The sequence below is a fragment of the Protopterus annectens genome, chromosome 14.part0 (genome assembly GCF_019279795.1).
Source record: "Protopterus annectens isolate FY-2018-M chromosome 14.part0, PAN1.0, whole genome shotgun sequence".
Classification (NCBI taxonomy): Eukaryota; Metazoa; Chordata; order Ceratodontiformes; family Protopteridae; genus Protopterus; species Protopterus annectens.
This window is the reverse complement of record NC_056748.1, coordinates 28,073,851-28,097,801: the sequence shown is the minus strand read 5'-3', so window position 1 is coordinate 28,097,801 and position 23,951 is coordinate 28,073,851. Positions and strand designations below refer to the sequence as shown.

The following is a 23,951-nucleotide window of genomic DNA, read 5'->3' as shown; positions in this document are numbered from 1 at the left end:
TTGATGGGTTATTGGAACCAAGCCAGCCTTATACCAAGCTTGCGTCAGCCAAAAACTCTCGAGCTAAGATCCTACCTGCAATGCTCTGCTCCCTGTTATCTCAGATCTCGTTTGCTGCGTTGCTGTACAGCCGTATCAAGCCTTCTCTCTCAGCTAAGTGTTCAATTTTTTGAAGTTTTTCTATTAGTGTATAGAAAGTTTTCAATTCCTCACTACCTCTATCTTCTTTCCCTATCGCAACTTTGAGACTCTCTCCCTGTAGTATATTCTGTCCTTTTTCTTACCTTTGAGGTAATTTTTTTCTCCCCCCCCCCCTTTTTTTTTTTTTTACCTTTCTGGGTACTTTGATAACTTTTTAGTAGTATCATAGTTTCTCCCTTGATATTACAACGTCGGATAAGAAAAGTAGTGTTGGTTTCAGTGTAAAGAATGCGTCCATAAGTTACCGCTTTCTGTTGGTCATGATTTTTGTTTGTCTGAATGTGTCCTACCTTTCAGTGGGCCCCCCTGTGTGGGATGTGTTGAAATTTCTCGACTAGGACTCTGAATGAAAGGAAGAATAAACTTATACCCACACATAGCAATGCTAAACACGCACCTACATACGCGGAGGTTCTCAATGTAAATCTAAACAGGAAACAAGAGACCCCCAAAGCAGATATACAAACAACCACCAGCCACCAACACAATTAAAGCAACACACAGCCCAAAACACCAGTATGCCACCCAGCAACAGCCCATAAGGCAAAAGAAAGTACCGAACACACTAGTCATAGGTGACTCTGTAGTCAGGCACACTGACGTCCCACTCACCAGGCTGAATAAAGAGAAGATTACAGTCAGCTGTTTGTCAGGTGCCAGGATTCACCACACAACACATGCACTCAGGTCACTCCACAACAGGTATGATTATGACTCTGTCATCATCCATGTTGGTGTGAATGACCTGGGACGCACCACTCTGGACTACATGAAACGAGACATGAAGGAGCTCTCTGATCTGGTAGCCCAGTCAGGCAAGACCCTAGCCCTGAGTAGAAGCCTGCCCTCACCCAGAATGATACCACAGTACAAGGACAAAATGATTGACTTCAACTGGCTAAGTTTCTGGTGTCATTCTAAGGGGATCCAGCAGCTGTCTGCCTTGGACAACATGGTCGACAGACCACGATGCTTTGCCAGAGATGGTCTGCACCTGTCACCCCTGGGATTCTGGATACTGGCTGAGGCTCTTGCCACCCCTGTAGTCCTTTTTTAGGCAAGGTTCAAGTCCTAAATTCACCACCATAACCAGTACAAGCAAGCAAACTCTGAGGGTAATGCTACTCAATGCTAGAAGTCTAAACCTCAAAATGCACTCACTTGAGGCAATCCTAAAAATGGAGAGCATCGACATCTGTGCAGTAACAGAGACCTGGTTCAAGGCTCCAGAGAGCACCCCTGCATTACCAGGCTATAATTCATACCACACCTTTCGGCCATCTAACCTGGACCGAAGCATTAAAGGTGGAGGCGTATCGATAGTCATCAAGGATATCCACACCTCCAGGCTAGTTGCTCAACATAATGCATCCAAAATCATCCGAGTGCAGCTATCACTGGGCAAGACTGAAATCCAGGTTGTAGCTTGATACAGATTCCCCCACCATGTCTCAGGATTCCCACTCTTCATTTAATACTGGAAAATATTCAGGTACAACCAATACCTTAATTATGGGCAATTTCAACAATTCCACCATCCACTGGGAAAGCTACTCGTGTACCAACTCATTTGCTCAACAGTTTTTGTAATTCATAAACTTTGCCTTGGATCAGCTTTTCGACACCCCCACCAGGGACAAGCAATATCCTGGACCTGGTCATTACCAATATGGGTAACCGGTTATCCACACCAGAGGTCAGCTCCTCACTGGTCAGATCCGACCACAAGCTAATCACTTTAGACATTCACATCCCACCCCCACCCACCATTAATGAAACCACTGTCAAAAGCTACTCCAGTGTCAACTTCAAGCTACTTAAGACATAAGTGGTAAACTTCACGACAGCCACCCAGACGGATAATAGAAGTACGACTGCTGAATCTTATGCAAATGCACTGTATAAGCACATACACAATTGCATGGATCGTGCCATCCCCAGCAGAACCAAGACGCTATTCTCCAAAAAAGGAAGCCAAATCTGGTGGTCACCTTCCATAAACTCTACAACAGAAGGAAGAAGCTGTTGCAAAAAAGAGTAAAAACCCAAGATTGGAAGAATTCCCTGATCAGCCTCATCAAAAAGCTGAGATCCCTCATAAAATCCTCCAAAGCCAGTTATGAAAATAAAATTGCCACTGATTCCAAAGACAATAAACAAAGCATTCTACAGCAATGTCAAAAATCTCAATGGCAACACTCAGATCTGCTCTGATTGCAGCACAATGGCACTAAATATACAGAACCAAGCAATATTGCCAACATCTTGGCAGATAGGTTCACTGCTAACTTTACCCCCCTCTTACCCATTAAAGGGCCCATCTTAATACCAGAAGAATGTAAAGGCCCTGTAATCACGGATGAACAAGTAAAGACCGCCCTCTCCAAAGCCAAAAACACATCCATGGGACCAGACAACATCATAGGCTGCATACTGCGTGAGCTACAGCACGAACTGGCACCCCACCTAAGTGCCATGTACAGTCATAACCTCACCTCAGGCTGTGTGCCTACTGTATGGTGTACAGCGACAGTTATCCCACTCCACAAAGGGGGTGCTACAGCGGACCCTAGTAACTACCGTCCCATTAGCCTGACGAGCCTGGTCTGCAATGCCATGGAACGCATCATCTTGGAGCTTATAAACATACATAGGTAACCTCCAAACCCTGGACCCCAATCAGTTTGGGTTTGTAAAAGGTAAATCATGTCTACTAAACCTGATTGACTTTTTTGAAACGGTCATGAGAGCCGTAGAGGGCAAGGAAGTGCGCACAGCCTATCTTGAACTTGCCAAGGCTTTCGACACCATCCCCCATTTTGGAATTAATGATAAACTCACTAAACTGGGCATAAACCCCTATGTCACAAAATGGGTGGCCAACTGGCTCACTGACACACGAGTGTAGCCGGAAATCTACATTTTGTACTCAGACTTAAAGTTGTTACCTCTACTATTCACCTGTCATTTTAAAAATGTACTCCACCTTCAAAATGCTACCCCAGACTTAAAGGAAGTGGATATGTTATTTTCAACTGTTGCCATTTATACCCATACAAAGCTAATTTTAGAGGTGTATTCTTTTCACACAAGCATTCTCTGTATACCTCTATACTGTAAATATTTGTTTGCACAATTCTACATCATCTTTGCTCTTTGAGAGTTGAAGTTTCCAAGCGATGCTCAGAAAAAATGTACTCATTTGAGTACACTGAGTATGCCCAACTACAGCCTTGCACTGACAGAACCCACACAGTAAAAGTTGCCAACTCCAAGTCCGACTTCAGATCAGTGACAAGTGGAGTACCACAGGATTCAGTCCTGGGTCCCCTCCTGTTTGGCATCTACTTCTCTGAAGTGCAGGCCAACACAGAAGGTCTTTGGCTAACAAAGTTTGCAGATGACTGCAAACTGGGAGCCATAATAGAATCACCAAATGATGCTGACATTCTACAAAAGGCCCTCACAGAGACCGATGCTTGGTGTCAAAGTCATGGCCTCAAGCTCAATACTAAGAAGTGCATTGTCATCCCCTTTGGGAAAAACTCGGTATCTATGAACTACTACATAAGCGGTAGCTCACTAAACATTGAAAGTGTGATAAGAGACCTCGGGACACAGGTGGATAGTAGTCTCTCCTTTGATAACCACATCGCCACAGTAGTCAGGAAATCCTTCTGCGTGGCACACCATCACAAAAGGGTTCTCCTTCAGAAAAAAAGGAGGTCATTATTCCTGTCTACTCATCCCTCATTAGACCAAACATGTAGTACAATACCCCGTTTGGCATGCATCTCCCAAGACACCTACAACAATTGGAGAGGCCACAGAAATGCCTCACTGAGGATTACTGGCCTCAAACAGATGCCATACACAGACCGTCTCAAAAAAACTCCAGCTCTACTCTGTCGCATATCGCCTACTCAGAGGCGATCTCTGCCTAACATACAAAGCTATGTCAAACCCAGAGCTGTTGGACATGCTGCACTTAAAGAAATTCCAATCTCTCCGTATCACACGCTCCATGGACCTAAACCTTGTCACCACAATAAACAGAACATGCTGGAGAGAGAGAGAGATTCCTATCCCAGAGACTCCCTATACTCTGGAACAGACTCCCCATTCCTGTCAAGCAAAGCTCCTCATTGGCCCTCTTTAAGAAAAACCTTGACGACTGGGTGGGAAATAGAAAATTCACCCCGGGGATCACTTCTGCAGCACTGCTTGACAGGGGTACAGGAAAATAATTTTCTTGGGTCGTGAAAGCCAGGGAACCTTTTTGGCTAGGCTTATATAGGCCCCAGGGCCGATAGCCTAGTACATACCTATGAACTAAAAGGCCTCCTTAAAACTCCTTTCTGTGAGGCTGTCACTGGGTTGGAGGGCTCACCCCATCATTCTAAACCCCGTAAGAGGTGGTGTTCTTCCTTCTTGAGGTCGCTCACTTCGTCTTCCTCTGGAGATTACAAGGAGTCTACTCACAAAAAGGTGATAACTTCGGGCCCGGCGCTGCCATCTGTGGTCCTTTCAGGCCCAGCCTCAGCACAGCCCAATTTATTCTCACTCCAGCTAAGTCTTCTTCGGGTCTACGTTAAATAAACGAACGCTTAAAATGTCGAGTACAACATACTCACTTTTAAGCAAATGTTTAACAGACAGCTCAGAATGTCGTAATCCAGAATGACAAAGTTTTGCTTGGCCACCTACACCTCACAAGTGCTGTAGGGCACTACACCAACTGACAGCAACTTCAAATCTATCATACAAAAAAAAAAAAAATACCTTAACGGTGCAAGCAGGGGGGCAAGCACTTCCATGCAGAAAAGGGAAATTCTTCCATTCTGCACCGTACGGCGCCGTTAGGAGCAGCTTATATGACGTAATACGTCACATATTTCAGTGCTGGCCAAGCAACATATTTCCGTACTCCTTGTTCCGACATTACGAGCTGTCTATTAAATAAACGTTTGCATAAAAGTGTTCTGGTATGTTGTACTTGACATTTTAAGCATTCATTTATTTAACATAAACCCTCTTCTTCACCACCACTTGCACCTGAGTTCCTGATGCAGACACTTACGGCTCTGACAGTTTTGTCGCAACCTTTTTCAGCAGTGGTGACATCAGTGCAGACACTTTTGGCACCGTTTCTACAGGTACCATCTCCTAAGGCACTATTTGTGCCGACTCCTTTGGCTCCTTCCTTGCCAATGCAGTCAACTTCTGGGATACTGCCCTGTATGGTGCAGACGCCTTTGGCACCGACCAGCTTGGTGCAGTCACTTTCCACACTGTCATTACTGGTACAGATATCTTCAACGGCACCGTATTCATTGGTGCAGACATTTGCCAGACTGCCCTTCACAACGCAGACACCATCAACATCTATGGCACCACCTTTGTTGGTGCAGATACCCTTGGCACCATTCTCCTTGGTGCATACACCCTCTGTTCTGGACTCTGCATTACACAAACTCACCATAACTAAGTACTCTCCCTCCTTAGATCCTTTTGTTGGGTAGTCAGTACAGCCCCTTTTTAGACAGGCCAGAATCTCCATCAGGTCTCTCTGAGGTCGACCAGGACCCTCTCAAAACAGGATGTGTTGCGGCTTGTCGATCAGTTGCTTGTGGCCAGGGGAGACTCTAATCCATCTAAAACTGCACTCACTCTTGCAGGTGACCATATTTTTCCACAGACTCCAGCTTACACTCCTCCTTCAACTTCCAGGGAAGCATCAAAGCCCCTTCCTCAGACAGCAACTTCCCTTCCTTCGACAGCAACAGTGGACCTCACTTTGGAGCTGGAATTGTCCTTGTGGCCCTTGGTGCACTGGGCCCCCCTCAGGCTAGCGGCTGTGCCATGGGGGCAGGCATTTTTGGTTTGATGCCAATATTTTCCATGGCACCTTCCAGGAATCCTCCTCCCCTCACGCTCCGCAGCCCTCCTGAGACTCCTGGTTTGGGGGTCAGCTCATATCGGGGTGTGACCCCAGTCCTGAGGTTGTGCTCAGTTCCGGGCTCCCATCCCTCTTTGGACAGTCCGACCTTCCAGGCCATGGCGCAGACACTTGCCACTGCTGGCAAAAAATCCCTGTCTTAAGTCCTTACCCCATCTGTGCCACAACTGACCCCGGGCACAAGGGCCTCAGGTTTCTCCCCCGTAGGAGATCCCCTCCTCACAATCTTCCCAAGAGTTCCCCATTGAGGAAGTCCCTTGCAAATCTTCGTGCAAGAGGAAGCACATGGACTCCACTGAGGAGTCTCTAACTGAAGATACGAACTTTGACAGGGAGGGGTCCCCACGGTCACCCTCTGATGAGGTGTCCTTTGGTGACATCCTCGAGATCCTAAGACAGAGGGGCAACTGGAAGTCCTCCAGCCCTTCCTCAGTGGAATCCGTATTCCTGCAGGCCTTTCGTGCCCTGCCCCCTACCTCCTGGGTTACCCCACCGGCTGATGAGCTTGTCCAGCGTGCATGGAAGGCTCATGAAACTTTGGTAGCTATACCTCGGAGGCCTGACAAAATTTTATCTCCCCCTGCTGAACATCCTCATTGGTCTAATGATCTTCCAGTAGATGCCATGGTGGCGGCGGCTGCAAACGAAAAAGACTTGGCAGAAGAGAGCCAGGCTGTCTATCCGCCCAAGGAGTCGCGGGCGATTGACTCTGGAAGCGTGTGTTTGCTTCATCGACCTTCGCTATAAGGTCCTTGAACTACTTGGCACACTTTACGAGGCTCCAGAGGGACCTTATCAACCAATTCTCTGAAAACTTGGCAGGAGCTGTTTCTGATGAGGTGCGCAACAACGTAGACTCTCAGATAGTGACCCTGGAAATCTATATGCAATTCTTCCATGCACCTTATTTCACACGCAATGGAAGGAGTGGCTAGAGTGGCAGGTGCAGGCATAGTCACTAGCCGTCATGCCTGGATGCGCCTTTGTGACTTTGCGGACTCCTTTAAGGCTTGCTTTATGAATGCCCCCATCGAGGCTGCTTCATTGGTTAGCCCAAAGGTTAAGGATATGCTGGCAAGGTGCGTACAAGATGGTAAGACCCTGTCTGCAGTTGGTGTCCGACACTCCACCTTCAGTGATTCTACTCCAGAAATCGGAGGAGGATGATGTGGCACAGAAAATCACAGGACTCTTTCAGTGATGCACATGCCGAGTTCTCCCCTAAGGGCAGAGGGGGAAACTCTAATGGAAGACGCCCCTTTCAGTGTAGGGGAGGGCTGTGAAACAGGTGTTCCAGAGATTTTCTCTGGGCAACCCTACCAGTGCTCCTGAAGCGTTGCCCAACTGCTCACCTCTGGAAGCGGTCGGGGGCATTCTTCCTTGTACCCTACTTGCCTGGTGAACCATAACCACCGATTCTTGGGTACAACGGATAATATCCAGAGGTTACAGCATTCCCTTCCATCTATGTCCCACTTCACCCAGAAATTTACTCGACGTCCCACCCAGTCAAGGGGAATCAGCAGTACATGAAATCCAAAAGCTGCTACAAAAGAGTCATCCAAACAGTCGCCCCTGCCCAGATAGGATCCAGTTTTTACTCAAGATTCTTTTTAGTGCCAAGAAAGACGGGACTGGATCCATGCACAATAAACAAATTTGCAAAAACAGAGAAATTCCGGATGGTCACAGTTCAGTCTATCCTTCCTTTTTTGGAAGAAGATGATTGGATGTGCTCTGTAGAACTTCAAGATGCGTATCACCATATAAAAGTGGACAAATGCTCAAGATGATACCTCCGCTTCTGCATAGGAGCCAGTCACTACCAGTTTCGAGCACTGCCCTTTAGTCACTCTACAGCCCCCAGAGTGTTCACCAAATGCATGGCAGTGGTTATCACTCACCTGAGACTTCAAGGATTCCAGGCGTTTTCATACCAAGATGACTGGCTCCTTACCACCCCCACCAAGCATCTACTGGAGGAAGCCCTGGATTGCACTCTTCTCACAGCTCAGCACCTGGGAATCACTATAAACTGGGAGAAGTCCACCACAGCCCCAGCACAATCTTTAGAATTCATCGGAGTTCTGTTGGACACGAGAAATTGCACAGCATTTCTTCCGGATCACAGACTTCAATGAATAAGACAACAGGTTCGGCCACTAATCTGTCACCACAAATCTTCTGCTTTGTCCGTACTCCCAACTCTTGGGGTCGATGGCAACCTCGATCACCATTGTTCCTCAGGCCGGGTTCCACATGAGACTTCTTCAGTGGCTACTTCTCACTCAGTGGTACCCTATGCAACATCCTTTTTCTTTTCAGATAAGTGTAACTCAGAGATGCAAGCAAGATTTGCTCTAGTGGATGTCTCAAAATCCCCAACAATGGTCTCGCCCTTTCAGCCCCCATCAGCCAAAAGCCACAGTGACCACTGATGCCTCCCTGATGAGGGGCAGGGGGCTGTGTCAGGGAAACTCTGTTCAAGGCACCTGGTCGGAGACAGAGGCTCATTTGCATATCAATGTCCTTTAACTGAGGGCAGTGCTACTAGCGTTGCAAGCATTTCACTCGATTCTTCCTAAAGGGACTATTGCAATCCAATCAGACAATATGTCAGTAGCCTGGTACATCAACAAGCAAGGGGGCACCAGATCTTACCTGTTATGCCGAGAGGCCTTGAGAATATGGCAATGGGCGATAGCTTCCAACCGCTTTCTAATTGCAGTGCACATTTCCGTGAGCTCCAACATGATAGAGGACAAACTGAGCAGGTGCATTCTACAACCTCACGAGTGGTCCCTCAATCCTGTGATAGCGGCAAAACTTTTCAACTGCTGGAGCCAGCCTTGCTGCAATCTATTCGCCTCCCCAATCAACTACAAGTGCAGCAACTACTTTGCCCTGATCCCCCCTCGTAGACGGTCACCAAGAGATGGTCTAGTCCACATTTGGCCCTTGGGTCTGCTTTATGCTTACTCTCCTCTATCCTTCATTTCGCACTTTTTGAAGAAAGCTTGGCAGTTGAAGAGCAAAGTAATCCTCATTACACCATGTTGGCCTCGACAAGTTTGGTTCCCCTTCCTTTGGCCTCACCTGCTAGATCGACCATGGATTCTCAATCCAACTCCGACATTGATCTCTTGATCTCCCATCTGCATGGTTTGACCCACCCCAATCTAACAAACCTGAAGCTGACATCTTGGTTTCTCCACTTTCAATGATTGCCAGGCAGGATAACCTCTCCTCCCCGGTGCGCAATATTCTTATTATATCTCATAAATCATCCACCAGACTAACATATCTCAGCAAATGGAAAAGATTTACCTTATGGACTTCGAGCAAATAATTGGACCCCTTTTCAGCCCCAGTTTTGGTGGTATTAGATTATTTATCAGATCTCTTTCAATCTGGGGTATCAGCCTCTACTGTTCGTGTTCATTTAGCTGCCATTTCTAATTTCCACATTTTCTTCCAGGACTCTTCACTAATGTCACACAGACTCTAAGACTTTCTTGAAGGGCATTTTTCACCTAAAACCTCCCTTTAGGAGAACCAGTACAACCTTGGGACCTGGCTTTGGTTCTGCAAGCCCTAACAGTACCCCCCTTTGAACCTGCATCTTCATGTGACTTAAAGTACCTCTCTTGGAAAACCTTGTTTCTTGTTGGTATCACATCAGCCAGACGTCTGTTAGAACTGCAAGCCTTATGCATCAAATGTCCCTACCTTATTTTCCATAAGGATAGAGTATTACTGAGAACTAATTCCTCCTCCTTACCGAAAGTGGTGTCAGAGCAGTCTATCAACCAGTCTATTGACCTCCCAGTATTTTTTCCTAATCATTCTAACAAGGGAGAGTATTGCCTGCACTCCCTAGATGTTCACAGGCAAATCCGTTTTTTATTTGGACATAAAATCTTACCCGTAAATCGGACCAATGATTTATGGCTTTTTCTGGACCAAGACTAGGCCGTCTTATTTCTAAAGTTACATTAGCGTCATGGTTGAGAAATTGCATTACCTTCATCTACAACAAGAATAACATCACCTTGTTTCACAAAGTGAAAACACATTCTACAAGGTCAATGGCAACTTCAGCAGCTTTCCATGCTAGGGCTTCCCTCAATGACACTTGCTCAACTGCGACTTGGGCCAACCCCCATACATTTATGCTTCATTACAAATTGGATTTGGCCTCCAGAGGAAGAGCTTCTTTTGGTTACATGGTGCTCTGGAATGTCCTTCCATGAGGGCCACCCAGGGATGTAGGTAGCTGGGGACTCTGTCTCATCAGTAAGGAATGAACGAAGAATAACATCAGATAAAGAAGTTGTCTTACCATAACGTTACATCTGTCTTGTTGATTTTCATTCATTCATTACTCCGATCTTCATTCATTCAGTACTCCCCACTCTCCTTCCCCTCCGGAGGTTCCTGGTTGATTTCATATGGTCTTTTTCCATTCTTGTAGGTCTGTCATGACCAGAGGTAGCCTCTACTTTTGTCTATCAACTTGCAAACTCGATCTGAGGTAACAGGGAGCAGAGCATTTTGGGTAGGATTTTAGCTCGAGAGTTTTGGCTGATGCGAGCTTAGTATAAGGCCAGCTCGGTTCTGAGGACAGAACCGATAACCCATCAGTAATTAATGAACGAAGATCAACAACACAGATGGAACATTATGGTAAGACGCAACTTCTTTTTTCTTGTTTTTTTTTAAATTATCACTAAAGGCTTCGGCCCACATACAGTAATGGAAAAGAAAACCATATTAACATTTTTCCCATTTACACACACTGTACCTTACATGTTTTCTTCCTTTATACCAACTTTCTGTTCAAAATTACATAAATTGCCAATTTCCTGCCTTCCTTTAAATCTCACTACTCCTCCTCCTGAACATTATTCTGCATGTTTTGTTACCACAGATTTCATTTATTAGTATGTAATTTACTCCTTTCCTAAAGACCTCTCAAGTTTCTCTTTCAATATTCAGTATTTCAAATACATATGGTTTAGATTTTGATTTCCATGTTTTAGTAATTACTTTTTTTTTTGAGCCAACAGCATTAAACGTACTGTGCTTAGGCAATTCAGATACTGTCTCTGCTCAAAAGCATTGTTTCCTTAGTTACAGCCATTTGCTCCCCAATAAATCTGACAGAGTACTCTGTAATGAAGTTTTAAAGTCTGCCAACTCATTATATAGCCCCCCCCCCCCCCAAAAAAAAATGATCCTAATTGCCTCTTTCTTCCCCATCACACTTAACATTTGCTGTCTGCCTGAGGAAAAATTATTTTAAAGTCTGCTTGCGGTATAGAAAGACTTATGCAAACATTTCCAAGCAAAGTTTTAAACTTTCTGAACTTTGTTTTATATTTGGGAGCCATGCACATATCCCATTGTAAATTGCTTTTACAGTCTGTCTTCCTAGTCTTTAACCTTCTCTGATTGATTCTTATAGTTGTGCAATGTTTTATATGCCTTACTAATTATCCTGTTAACAGCTTCTGCACTAGAATTGATTTAAAACTCCACCAGAGCAGGACTTTCTCTTAAGACTCCCTTATTCTTTTCTCTTTGTCTATACTCTGATATCAGTCCATGGTAGGGAAGGCAGTGTCTAACCTGCAGTCCAAACTACTACTTCGTCTCATCCCACTCTGATGTTCTTTGTGTTTCACTGTTGCAGTCATCACATTTGGGTTATCAGCTTGCAGTAGACCTCAGCCGGCCTGATTAACAAATTCTTGGGTCCTGCGTGGTTGTTGTCCCTTCTTCCGTGACGTCAGGTCGTCAGGGGTATAAAACATGCAGCCAACACCATTACATCAGTATTTCTTGCTGTGCAGTGCCCGAAGCAGAAGCAATTTGCAAGTGCCGGTCGGCTGACTCCTGAATGTTTCGTTTTCAAGTTTCAGAACTGAAGTCTTCAACTAAAAGCTAAATACCCCGTTGGGGAAACTTTTTCTTGTTCTAAGCCGATGTTAGTAAAAGTAAATAATTGCATTACTTGTGGAAAGCAAATACCTCATAAAGATTTTCATTAGTACTGTATTCCTGTCTAGGCCCTGACCACTATGTACCTCACTGCCGGTTTTGTGCCTTATTTAAACCACGAACTATCCGTCGTCGGTATATTTACGCTTCTAAATATTTTGGTGCTCAGTTCAATTATCCCAATATGTCTTCGGTAAGCCATCCGACTACAGATATTCTGAAAAAATGCAAAGATAGAGACAGAGACAGGCCGCCGAGGTCCAAAGCTGCCAACGACGCTTCTCCCTAAGCCAGTTGACAGTTTGCCGGTACTCGGTGACGCACTTTCGCAGCCCCTGATACCTGCTACTTCAGATTCGCAGGCCTCTACTGAGACCCATTCGGAGTCCGGTATGCTGCGAGATGCTTCAGCTGTGGAACCTGTGGATGTCTCTACTTAGATGGGTTTGGAGCCACTGTGCAGGCACCGGCTTCTGAGGGTGTATTCAGGCCTACTGACTTCCATATTAAACCGATGCCATCTTCTTCTTCAATGCCAAAAACTTGAACCGTGCCTAGAAAGCTGACGTCCAGACCGCATGGCCAGGCCTCTATGCCTAAAAAACAAATAAGAATGGCTGAAGACCTTATTACTTTAATCAGGGGAAGCCAACCTTCCCCCTCTGAGACCTAGGACTGAGTTTGCTTATGATACTTCTGACCAGGATTCTGAATTTTCTGTTTCCTCTGATGACCAGGATTTACCCTTATCTGCCTATGAGGATTATGATGCTGAGGACTGTATTCCATCTGCATCCCCCCCACAGGATTTTTCTTTTGGTAAAACCTTGTATACCCTCAGGGAGCATTTTTGTTGGGAAAGTCAGGATTTTTCTGATTCTAAAAAGAGGCTTAGGGATTTCTTACTCCTGCCCCAGCACAGGCCTTTAGCCATACCTCCTGTACTAGACATTGTTAATGATGCCTTTTTGGAATCTAGCTTGGCCCCTGACTCTCTACCTCCTGCTCCCAGAAAACCTGATGGATATTAGTGTCCCTGACTCTAATAAGTTCCTTTTCAAAAATCCTACTGCGGATCCTGAGACCATTTCACAGGCACCCAAGGGCATTAAAGCTACTACTGCCAAAAATCCTACCCCCTCTGATAGAGACTCCAGGGCGCTGGGTAGATGGGGTAAGAAGGTATACACTTCTGCAACTTTGGCCATTAGGGCCTTAAACTACCAGTTTCATATGTTAAAGTATCAGCAGCATATTATTGGATTGCTTAAACAGAGTATGATGTTGATTCCTGATTGTGTTGAAAATAAGGATTTACAGGATTTACTGCATTCAGCTGAACAAGTTGGAAAGCATACTTTGCAATGTGGTTCTGATTCCCTAGAGGCATTTTGCAAGGCTGCTGTAACTGGGTCTGTACTTAGAAGGCATGCTTGGCTTAAGGAGCAATCCTTGCCAGATCATGTTAAAGCAAAATTACTGGATGCTCCCTTAAACCAGGACCACCTGTTTGGCAACAAGGCAGAAGAAGTTCTTAAAAAGATGGAGGAAAAAGCTAAATCTATGCAAACTGTTAAAGATTTTTTTACAAGTACAACCTCCAAGGTTTAGTAGGCATTGGTCCTTTCCTGCCTGTTCCAGACCTTCTCAGTCCAAACCCAGATCCAGCAGAGCTCCCAGGCTTCAGTCCAAGGGTACACACAGGACTAAGCAGTGGGGGGCCTCCACTTCCAAATCTGGGGGTAGTAAAACTCCCCCTTATGGTAAACTGTCTCAATGACTTCTTTTGAAAACTGCCAAGCATTTCTCAACTGACTGCCCCTTTGGGGGGAAAGATTGCTCTTCATCCAAAGAACTGGGAACTCGTTACCCAGGACAAATGGGTTTTTAAGTATAGTGTCCCAGGGATACAGATTTCACTTCCACACATTACCAACCTCAAGTGGGTGGCCAGATCTACCCCCAAATCAGTGGGCAGAGGACCAAAAGCAAGTAGTTACTCTCTTAAGCATGGGGGCTATTCAGTTGGTACCAGAAGAGGAAAAGGGACAAGGTTTCCACTCGAGACTTTTCCTGGTACCCAGAAAAGACAATTCATGGCATCCTATCCTGGACCTGTCTACTCTAAACACATTTTTGGTGATTCCAAAATTCAAGATGCTGACTCTTCACCAGTTACTCCCTATGCTAGGCAAAGACACCTGGTTGGCAACACTAGATTTAAAGGAAGCATACCTGCACATCCCAATCAGGGAATCTTGCAGAAGATACCTACACTTCAAAGCAGGCTACACGCGCTATCAGTTCTCTGTACTGCCCTTTGGCTTGTCTACTGCGCCCAGGGTATTCACAAAGTGCTTAGCTCCAGTCATTGCATTTTGCAGGCAAAGAAATATTCAAATATACCCATACCTGGACAATTGTCTAATTCAGACAGAAAGTGAGGACATACTTTTGAATCATCTGGCCTTTGTACAAAGGGTGCTAACATGTCTGGGGTACACCATAAACGAAAAGAAATCACACCTGATACCCTGTCAACAAATTATATTCCTGGGACCAAGCTTGAATACAACATCCCAGATGGCTTTCCTTACGCCAGAGAAGCAAATTCATTTGACAACCTACTTCAAACAAGTTGCCACAAAAACCCTGCTAACTGCAAGGCAAGTACTACAAGCCTTGGGGTTCATGGCCTCCTGCATTCTTCTAATTCCATATGCAAGACTGCATATGAGGAAACTACAATGGTATCTAAAAAGCCTATGGTGTCAACATTCTCAGGATCTAGAAGCAATGATTCCTATCATACCTTGCCTACGCCTAGAGTTCCTTTGGTGGGCAGAGGCCTGCCACTAAAACAAGGGATTACCATTCACACTACCCCCGACACCCAAACCCTAACAACAGATACATCAGACTATGCATGGGGGGGCTCACCTGGCAGGGAAGTGCATTCAGGGCAAATGGAACCCAAGTCAAATGCACCTGCATATCAATCAAAAAGAAATGTTAGCTGTACAGAATGCTCTTGACAGCCTTCAAGGACCACATTCTTCCAGAACCATTAATGGTAAAGACGGACAACACCACTGTTATGTGGTACATAAACAAGCAGGGGGGTACACATTCTTACCCCCCTCTGCAGACTAGCCATGGCATTGGTGGGACACAGCCCTGAGCTACCAAGTGCATCTACAAGCTCAATTCCTGCCAGGAAAACTAAATAGACTTGCAGACGAACTAAGCAGAAACCTCATGGACCCACACGAGTGGAAACTGGAACCAAGGATTTTCAATATGTTGACCATCAAATGGGGGAGCCCAGATATCGACCTGTTTGCCTCCCCCCAGAACTATCAATTGGGCACGTTTTGCACAAGGACTCCCCACAAACAAGCGTGGAAAGTGGATGCTTTGTCCTTCAGCTGGAAAAACCTATCAGTTTATGCCTTTTCTTCTCTGCCTCTGCTCTCCAAAGTACTACTAAAGATTAAACAAGACAAACCAAGGACAATTTTGATTGCACCAGACTGGCCACGCCAACACTGGTACCCCGTCTTGCGCAGTGTCTCACTGTTGACCCCATGGCACCTGCCTCAGACTCTTACCCTACTGTCTCATCAGGAGAACCAGATTCTGCACCCTCAGCTTCAACCACTGAACCTAGCAGCCTGGCTAATTTCCTAATCTCTCCTTCACCATCCCTCAGTAAACCAGCGATGGATATCATTTTAGAGGCAAGTAGGCCTAGTACTAGAAAATCGTATGCTGAAAAATGGAAAAGATTCTGTGCCTGGAACCAGTCTCGAGGGATGAGCACAGCAGTTCCCAATGTACCTCAGATTTTACAATACTTAACTGAGATGCTTCACAAGGGCCTGTCCTTCTTCTCCATCAAAATTCAAGCCTCAGCCATTTCAGCTCACTATAACACAGAACCTCCCCTCTTCTCTCATCCACTGTTCAAGCAGTTCCTCAGAGGGGCCAAAAACTTACAGCAACCCAGGAGAGCTACAACTCCCTCCTGGGACCTTATCTTTGTATTGGAGAAACTCACTCTTCCCCCTTTCAAGTCAGCTGCTACTGCAGACTTAAAGTTCCTTTCTTGGAAAACAACTTTCCTTTTAGCAATCATTTCAGCAAGAAGGGTATCTGAATTACAGGCCCTTATGGCAGTGGAGCCTTTCATCATCTTTCATGTGGGCAGGGTGTCCCTCAGGACCAATCCCTCCTTCAGGCCCAAGGTGGTATCCAATGTGGCCCTTAATCAGTCCATTAATTTGCCAACCTTATTTCCTAGTCCACAGGACAAAGGGAACAGATTCTGCACTCATTAGATGTACTCAGACAACTTAAATTCTACTTGGACAGGACTAAACCTCAAAGGAAATCTGAACAACTGCTGGTGGCATTTGCTGCAGGGACAGAGTGGAAGGCTGTTTCAAAGCAAACCATTTCCAAATGGATAATCCATTGCATTCATTTCTGCTACAAGCACCATGGAAAACCTATCCCACAGGGGATCAGACCCCACTCAACCAGGGCTGCATCTACCTCTACAGCCTTTCTCAGAGGTGTCCCTACCAGGGACATCCTAGAAGCCGCTATCTGGAGTTCTGTACATACTTACACCAAGCATTACCGTCTGCCAATTTTCTCTAAATCCAGAGCTGGCTTTGCCACTGCAGTCTTGCAGGGCCTTATAGCTGGTCCTAATGCTATCTAAATTCCTCCTCCCATCCTTCGCTTTGGGAATCTATCTAAATGTGTTGACTGCAGCAGTGAAACACGAAGAACATAGTACAGTTGTGTACACTTACCATAAATGTAGATGTTTGAGTGTATTCACTGTTGCAGTCCTGGTTACCCTCCCTCCAGCCCCCTTACCTTTTTTTGGGTATACCTCTACTCTCCTTTACTATGCTCAAAATCTTTTTTGGTGTATTTGCTTTTTTGTTGGAGGTATAACCTTGTATATTTATAGATTGCATGGCTTCCCATTAGGTGGGCACCTGACATCTGGGGCAAGAAAAACTGATGTAATGGCGTCGGCTGCATGTTTTATACCCATGATGACCTGACGTCACGGAAGAAGGGACAGCAACCGACGCAGGACCCAAGACTTTGTTAATCAGGCCGGCTGAGGGCTACTGCAAGCAGATAACCTAAATATGATGACTGCAACAGTGAATACACTAGAGCATCTACATTTATGGTAAGTGTACACAGCTGTACTTTTCCTTTCCCTCTCTAGTTATTTGCTCCCTATACCTTCTTTTTTTTTTGCCAATTTTCTCTAGTAAATGCCAGCCCCCTCTTGCCTGTTTTTACCCCTACTTGCAGTCATCCCTATTGGCAAAATCTCCTTTCTCTGTTTCTGTATTGATGTTCTTAGAATACTTTCTGCAAATTTATGAAAACTATAATCTGTATGTTGGGTTATTGTTGTCTTCATACATGCTAACAGTTTTTATGCGAAAAGTGTGTTGCTACCGAGCACTGAAGACTAAATGTAGTGAGCCGCGTTTTTGGCATTAATTTTCATGGGAGGGCAGGTGGTGGTTGCCACTCAGGGTTCCAACTCTAATTATGCTGGATTAGTGGAACCTGCAGATGTCTTTACCTTGGATAGGTCCGGAGCTGCTGTGCAGGCACCGGCTTCTGAGGGTGTATTCAGGCGTACCGATTTTCATATTAAACCGACTTTGTTTCAGGCTAAGAATACCGAATTCCTCAGGCCTAAAGCTCGCACTAAACCTAGAAAACTGATGACCAAGGCGCATTATTAGGCCCATATGCCTCAAAAACAAATGATTAGAATGGCTGAAGACCTTATAACATTAATTAGGGGAAGTCAGCTTTCCCCCTCTGAGAAACCTAGAACTGATTTTATTTCTGATTCTTCTGATCAGGAATCTGATATCTCTGTTACTTCTGACTACCAGGATTTACCCTTATCTACTTATGAGGAATCTGATGCAGAGGATTCCATTCCCTCTGCTTTCCCCCCCCAAAAGATTTTTCTTTTGGTGAAACCTTGCATACCCTTAGGGGGCATTTCCACTGGGAAAGCCAGGACTATTCTCAGTCCAAAAAAAGACTTAGGGAATTTTTAAACTTGCCTCATCACAGGCCTCTAGCTAGCCCTCCAGTTCTGGAGATTGTAGATGATGATTTCTTGGAATCCAGCCTTACCCCAGACTCTCTGCCTCCAGCTCCCAGGAAACCTGACAGGTACTACAGAGCACCTGACTCTCTCAAATTCCTTTTCGAGAATCCTACTGCAGATCCAGAGACCATTTCCCAAGGACCAAAAGGCATTAAGGCTACTACTGCCAAAAATCCTACCCCTTCTGATAGGGATTCTAGAGCTTTAGACAGTGGGGTAAGAATGTATATACTTATGCTACTTTGGCCATTAGGGCTTTAAATTGCCAGTTTCATATGTTAAAGTATCAGCAGCATATTATGGGATTAATTAAACAGAAAATGATGGTGATTCCTGACTGTGCTGGACAGAAAGATTTACAAGAGTTAATGCAAAATGCCGACCAAGTAGGTAAACATACTTTGCAATGTGGTTTTGATGCTTTAGAAGCATCTTTGTAGGGCTGCTGTCACACTGGGTCTGTACTTAGAAAACATGCTTGGCTTTAAGGAACAAAACTTGCCAGATCATGTTAAAGCCAAATTATTGGATACACCCTTAAACCAAGAGTGCCTTTTTGGCAACAAGCAGAAGAAAAAGCTAAATCTATGCAAACAGAGCTTTCTTACACGTACAGCCTTCTAGATTCAGTAGGCATTGGCCTTCAAAGATCTGGTCCTTTCCAGTCCCTTCCAGGCCTTCTCAGTCCAAACCCAGGAGTAGCAGACCACCAAGACTTCAGTCTCGGGCTATGCACAGATCTACGCAGTGGGGGGCTCCTACTTCCAAAGCAGGAAGTAGTAAGCCACCGCCTATGGAAAAAATGGCACAATGACTTATTAACTCTTCCAAGCCCTGCTCAACTACTTGCTCCCTTAGGAGGAAAGCTCACCCTGCATGCAAAAAATGGGGAACTCATTACCCAAGACAAATGGGTTTTAAACGTTGTTTCCCTAGGATACAGATTCCACTTCCACTCACTCCCAACCCCAAGTGGATGGCTAGACCCCCCCCCCCAAACCAGTGGGCGGAGGCCCAAAAACAAGTGCTCTCTCTCCTCAGTATATCAGGGCTGTTCAACCTGTCCCAGTAGAACAAAGGGGACAAGGCTTTTACTCAAGACTGATCCTGGTTCCAGGAAAGAAAACTCCTGGCATACTTTCCTGGGCCTTTCTATTCTCAACACCTTTCTGGTGGTTCCAAAATTCAAAATGCTAACTCTTCAACAGCTTCTTCCTATGTTAGCCAAGGATGCCTGGCTGGCAACTCTAGACTTAAAAGAAACTTAGCTGCACATCCCAATAAGGGAATCCAGCAGAAAATACCTATGTTTCAGGGCAGGCTCCATGCATCAGTTCTCTGGACTTCCCTTTGTGAATACCCTGGGTGCAGTAGATAAGCCAAAGTGCCTAGCTCCAGCATTTTGCAGGCAGAAAAATATTCAGATTTACCCATACAAGCAGATAACCCAAATGTAATGACAGCAACAGTGAATACACTCGAACATCTACATTTATGGTAAGTGTACACAACTGTACTTTTTATCTCATCTCCATTTGAACCAGTCATATTTCAAGAATTTTTGCTTTATTGAAAGCCCTCAGTTAAAAAAACTAAATACATTTTCAGAACATCCCTATCCCATATTAAATTAGAACCAGCACATAAAATTGTATGCATTCTCAAGAAATGAAATTTAACCCTTCGGATAGAAACAGTTGCCCCAAATCAATAGCTGCACCTACAGGCATAACCTAATTGAAAATTAAGGTTACCCATGCTGAAGCACTTATTATAGCCTGTGTTCCCACTTAACACCAATTACTTTGTGTTTTCTTATCTCTGTTCCCCCCAGATGTGAAAAACGGCTAGTATTCTTTCAGAAAACATTAACTTTTATGCCTAAGCAAACATGCACTGGCTACGTTTAAATAAAACTACATTATGCACCGTTCTCTTAAATGTATTAAAGTATTAAGGTTGCTGGGATGGCTACTATCTCTTATTCACTTCCCATAATTTCAAACTTGTACTTTTAAATTGTGCATTGCCAGCAGTAAAGAATGCTCTGAACTTTCAGGATTAATTGCTTACACCTGCAGACAGCTGTTCATCTGGTAACAGTCAGCAGTGAGAAACAAAACCACTAACTCTGCTGATGCTTAGTGGAATCTTTGTACATTTCACACAAAACAGAATGTACAGAATTACCATGGCTAAACTGCCTCCAGCTGCAAATTTCTTGCCTCTCGCTGAGAATGTTTGCTAATGGAAAAATGCAAGCAAATGTCTTTGTGGATACAAGAAGCTCAGTTTTTATGGCTTTCATCATTTTTGTCTTGTTTTTCAAGCCTTTCTGCTTAAAAAATTACTACTTTGTAGCTTAAGCTAAGAACGTTAATCTTGACATCCGATCTTGTAAAAAGATAAATCATCATCTTAATTCTGCATATGATATAAATCAGTACACTTTTATGCCCCATCCCCACACCAGCAGCACAGTGTCACAGCATTATGTTAACTTAAACTGCTTCTGTATAGCCTTTCTTCTTTTGATATATGGCCTATATTTCTTAGAACTCAGAAAAAGTACTGGTTTGTTTTAATATCTTTACATATACATCAATCACTGAAAAGACTCCCAGATACATTTAAAATAACTTTTAACTGCACAGACTGCAAAATGGGTTTCCAGTATAACATGCAGTTTATATCATGAAATGTTTTATACAGATGTTAATGAGATCAAAAATTTTTCTTCCAGTTGCTACTTTATCTTTAACTTCCTGCTAAGTATTAGTGATATATAATGTGGGCTACATGTTTACAGTCCACCCACAAGTTTAACAAAGTCAAGAAAAGTCCTGTGTTTACTTGAGTACTTTCTGTTATGCAAAACCATATTTCACACACTATTTATGCTTAGTCTCCCATTTTTTCACTGATTCCAGTGTTCCTGGTTGTCTTCCTGATCATCTCCATGTCCCAACACCAGACTCTGGTTCAAGTCCAATGTACTCATGCTTCTCCTAGTCCTGTGATTTTTTTTTTTTTTTCCTGTCTCAAGTATTTTCTTTTGGAATATTAGAAAAAGGTTCACTGCAAAGTCTCTGAGCTGTATTGTAAGAAGAATGAGAAGCTGAGTTCCCTTCTGCTTGCCAGTTCATTTTTTGTTGGATAAACTTAATTTCCTCTTTAGCCTGTTCTGAATAAAAAAAAAAAAGTCTTTGATCCTCCAGGAAAAAAATACTTGGACAACTCGATACAGCAGCTTGAATCTCTCACCTGCCAATTGACCTTCCCTTATTGCAGGGATAAATTTGCTTTTCTGCCTGGTGTACAGTGTCCTCAAACACTTTGCTGTCTCCATTTCTTAATACTTTTTCTTTCAGGCACAGTGTTAGGATAAAATCTTTCCTGTTATAATTGCATCTTTACTAATATAGATCTTGGCTGCTTTCTCATGGCCAGGTTTGGAGCATATATTAAATGTGCCCCCTTCAGTTAACAAATCCTGCCGTGAAATACCAGTTCAGTTGCTTGTTTGTGCTTATATAGAATTAATATAGTCTGTTCCTTCCAGTTTCTCTTGTAGTGCAGAAAGTTTTTTTTCTGCGCACACTGCCTTTTAACGCTACAATTTTTTTGACCAGTCACCTCATACTTGGCCAACCTTTTCATTTCGGCCTCTGTTTTTTTGCAGTTTTATCATTTCATCTGAATAACTAATTAAAGCTTCTTATGTTTTTTGCCAGCCCTTTTTTATGTGAGTTGATATATTTCTTCATTGTTTAATTTATTTTAATCACCCATTAGTGCATTTACTTAGTTTTGTCTCAAAATTACTGGAAGTGATCTCATGAACAAAAGCTGAAGCTTGAATTGCTTTTTGTTGAATATCTGCAGGATCCTTCCCAGTCAATGTTTTTTCTTCACCTTTTTTTTGCTTTTTGTTGATTTTCTTTCAGGTTATCCAAATTTCTTTGCTAGCATCCAGTGTACTTACAAGTTAGTATTTGAATTTTATCCATGCTTACAGTTTCACTAGTGCTTTTTTTCTCAGTTTATTTTCACACTGGGAGAGCTGAATGCAAGTTGTTTATCAGTGTGCAGCCATCTTGGAAAGTCTCTGTAATTACTGTTGCTTTCTAATAACTTGCTAGAAGTATTGATATTCTGGGAAAATTACCTAGGTCAGAAGTTTTTGTCTGAATTGCTGAAGGTATCTCCATCTTAAAACATTAGCAAGCTTAAGTTTGTCAGGTAGATAGTCCCTAATGACTTGCGATGGGGGGCCAGACGGTACAGAAAATGTGTATGATAATTAATAATGATGTCAGATTGTCTTTGAGCAGTTGCATGTTATGAGACTGGGGTAGGAGAAGAATTTGATGTAAAAAAAAATCAAATCAGAAAAGAAAATGGGGTATCTTTTTAAAGAAAGCTTAATCTTGAGCATTTTAAGGAAAGTGAGTAAATTAGACAGTATGTCAGATTTCTCCTACAGTGAGGAAAAGCAGCCTTAGAGGTGTAGAAGTTTGGTTGTCTTTTGAAGGTGGATAATCTAAGATGTTCATGGAATTGTCCACTATTGCAATAGTCGTTCTACAATAGGACTACTATATAACCTGACTTCTAAAGTCTAGCACCCTTCCACATGAACATGAGCACATGAGGGATGTGAGAGGGATCAACGCACACTATCTTTAGTTCTTTATTGGTGCAGCACGAGTGCAGATCGATGAGTATTGTACTAGTTTTTCCTTAGCCCATCAGTTCTTTCTGGCTTCTATATTTTTAGATGATTACCCTTTTGTGAAACTGTTATCTATTTGATTGGTACTCATGTTTATTTATACCCGTTTTAAGTTTTAGAACATGAGTTATAGTTGTCAGAAGTTATTTTTGAGTACCACATGTATAGGAAGGTCTCAAGACTTAAGTACCCTTGTCTTATTCTGTTTGTGTGATGTCATTAGCTGCCTTCATTTTGCATATTCCATCCAGAAGACGACCAGTCACAGAGGAAAGACTCACCAGTTCTGTCTGCACAAAAGATGTCTTTGTTGATTGACCAAGGTCACTGTGACAGTGACCAAGCCCACCACAGACATCCCACAAAAAAGACAGTGCCCTCTTGACAAGAGTATAAGGGAAGGTCATATACATTTGGAAGCCAAATACTTCCCTAGGCTCAAGGTGTTGGGTCTGTTGAGGCACTTTCACTTCCCCAACAGGATGTAAGGGAATAATGCTATCTAGTTGGAAGTCAAAAACCTTCCTTGGCTTGTGATGTTGGGTCTGATGAAGCATTTTCTCATCCTTAGCACTGATGTATGCAAATTGGTCCAAGGCATCTGTTATTGCCTCTCAGGAGGTTGCCACAAACTCCTGAGCTGAAGTCCTTTGGTGGTTGGTCTGTTTCAACATCTCTTTCTGAGCATCCAGTCCCAACATTTGCATACTATTTTCTGTGGTTACAGGGGAAAAGACATATTGGCATGAAGAAATGATGGCAGTAATTCAGACTATCAAGACCCTGAAATAAGTTTGGAAACCTTGTTGAATGTGACATTTTTGCCAGATTCAACCCCAGGGCTCTCCTGGAACACAGGAACAAGCTCCTGCTCAAAGGGC

General features: G+C 43.8%; 1 protein-coding gene across 1 annotated transcript in view; it reads left to right on the top strand.

Annotated features, from left to right (window-relative positions):
• FRYL (FRY like transcription coactivator) overlaps window positions 1-23,951 on the top strand; it is a 3,917,685-nt gene that overhangs the window by 878,491 nt on the left and 3,015,243 nt on the right. The gene's annotated exons all lie outside the window — the stretch shown is intronic.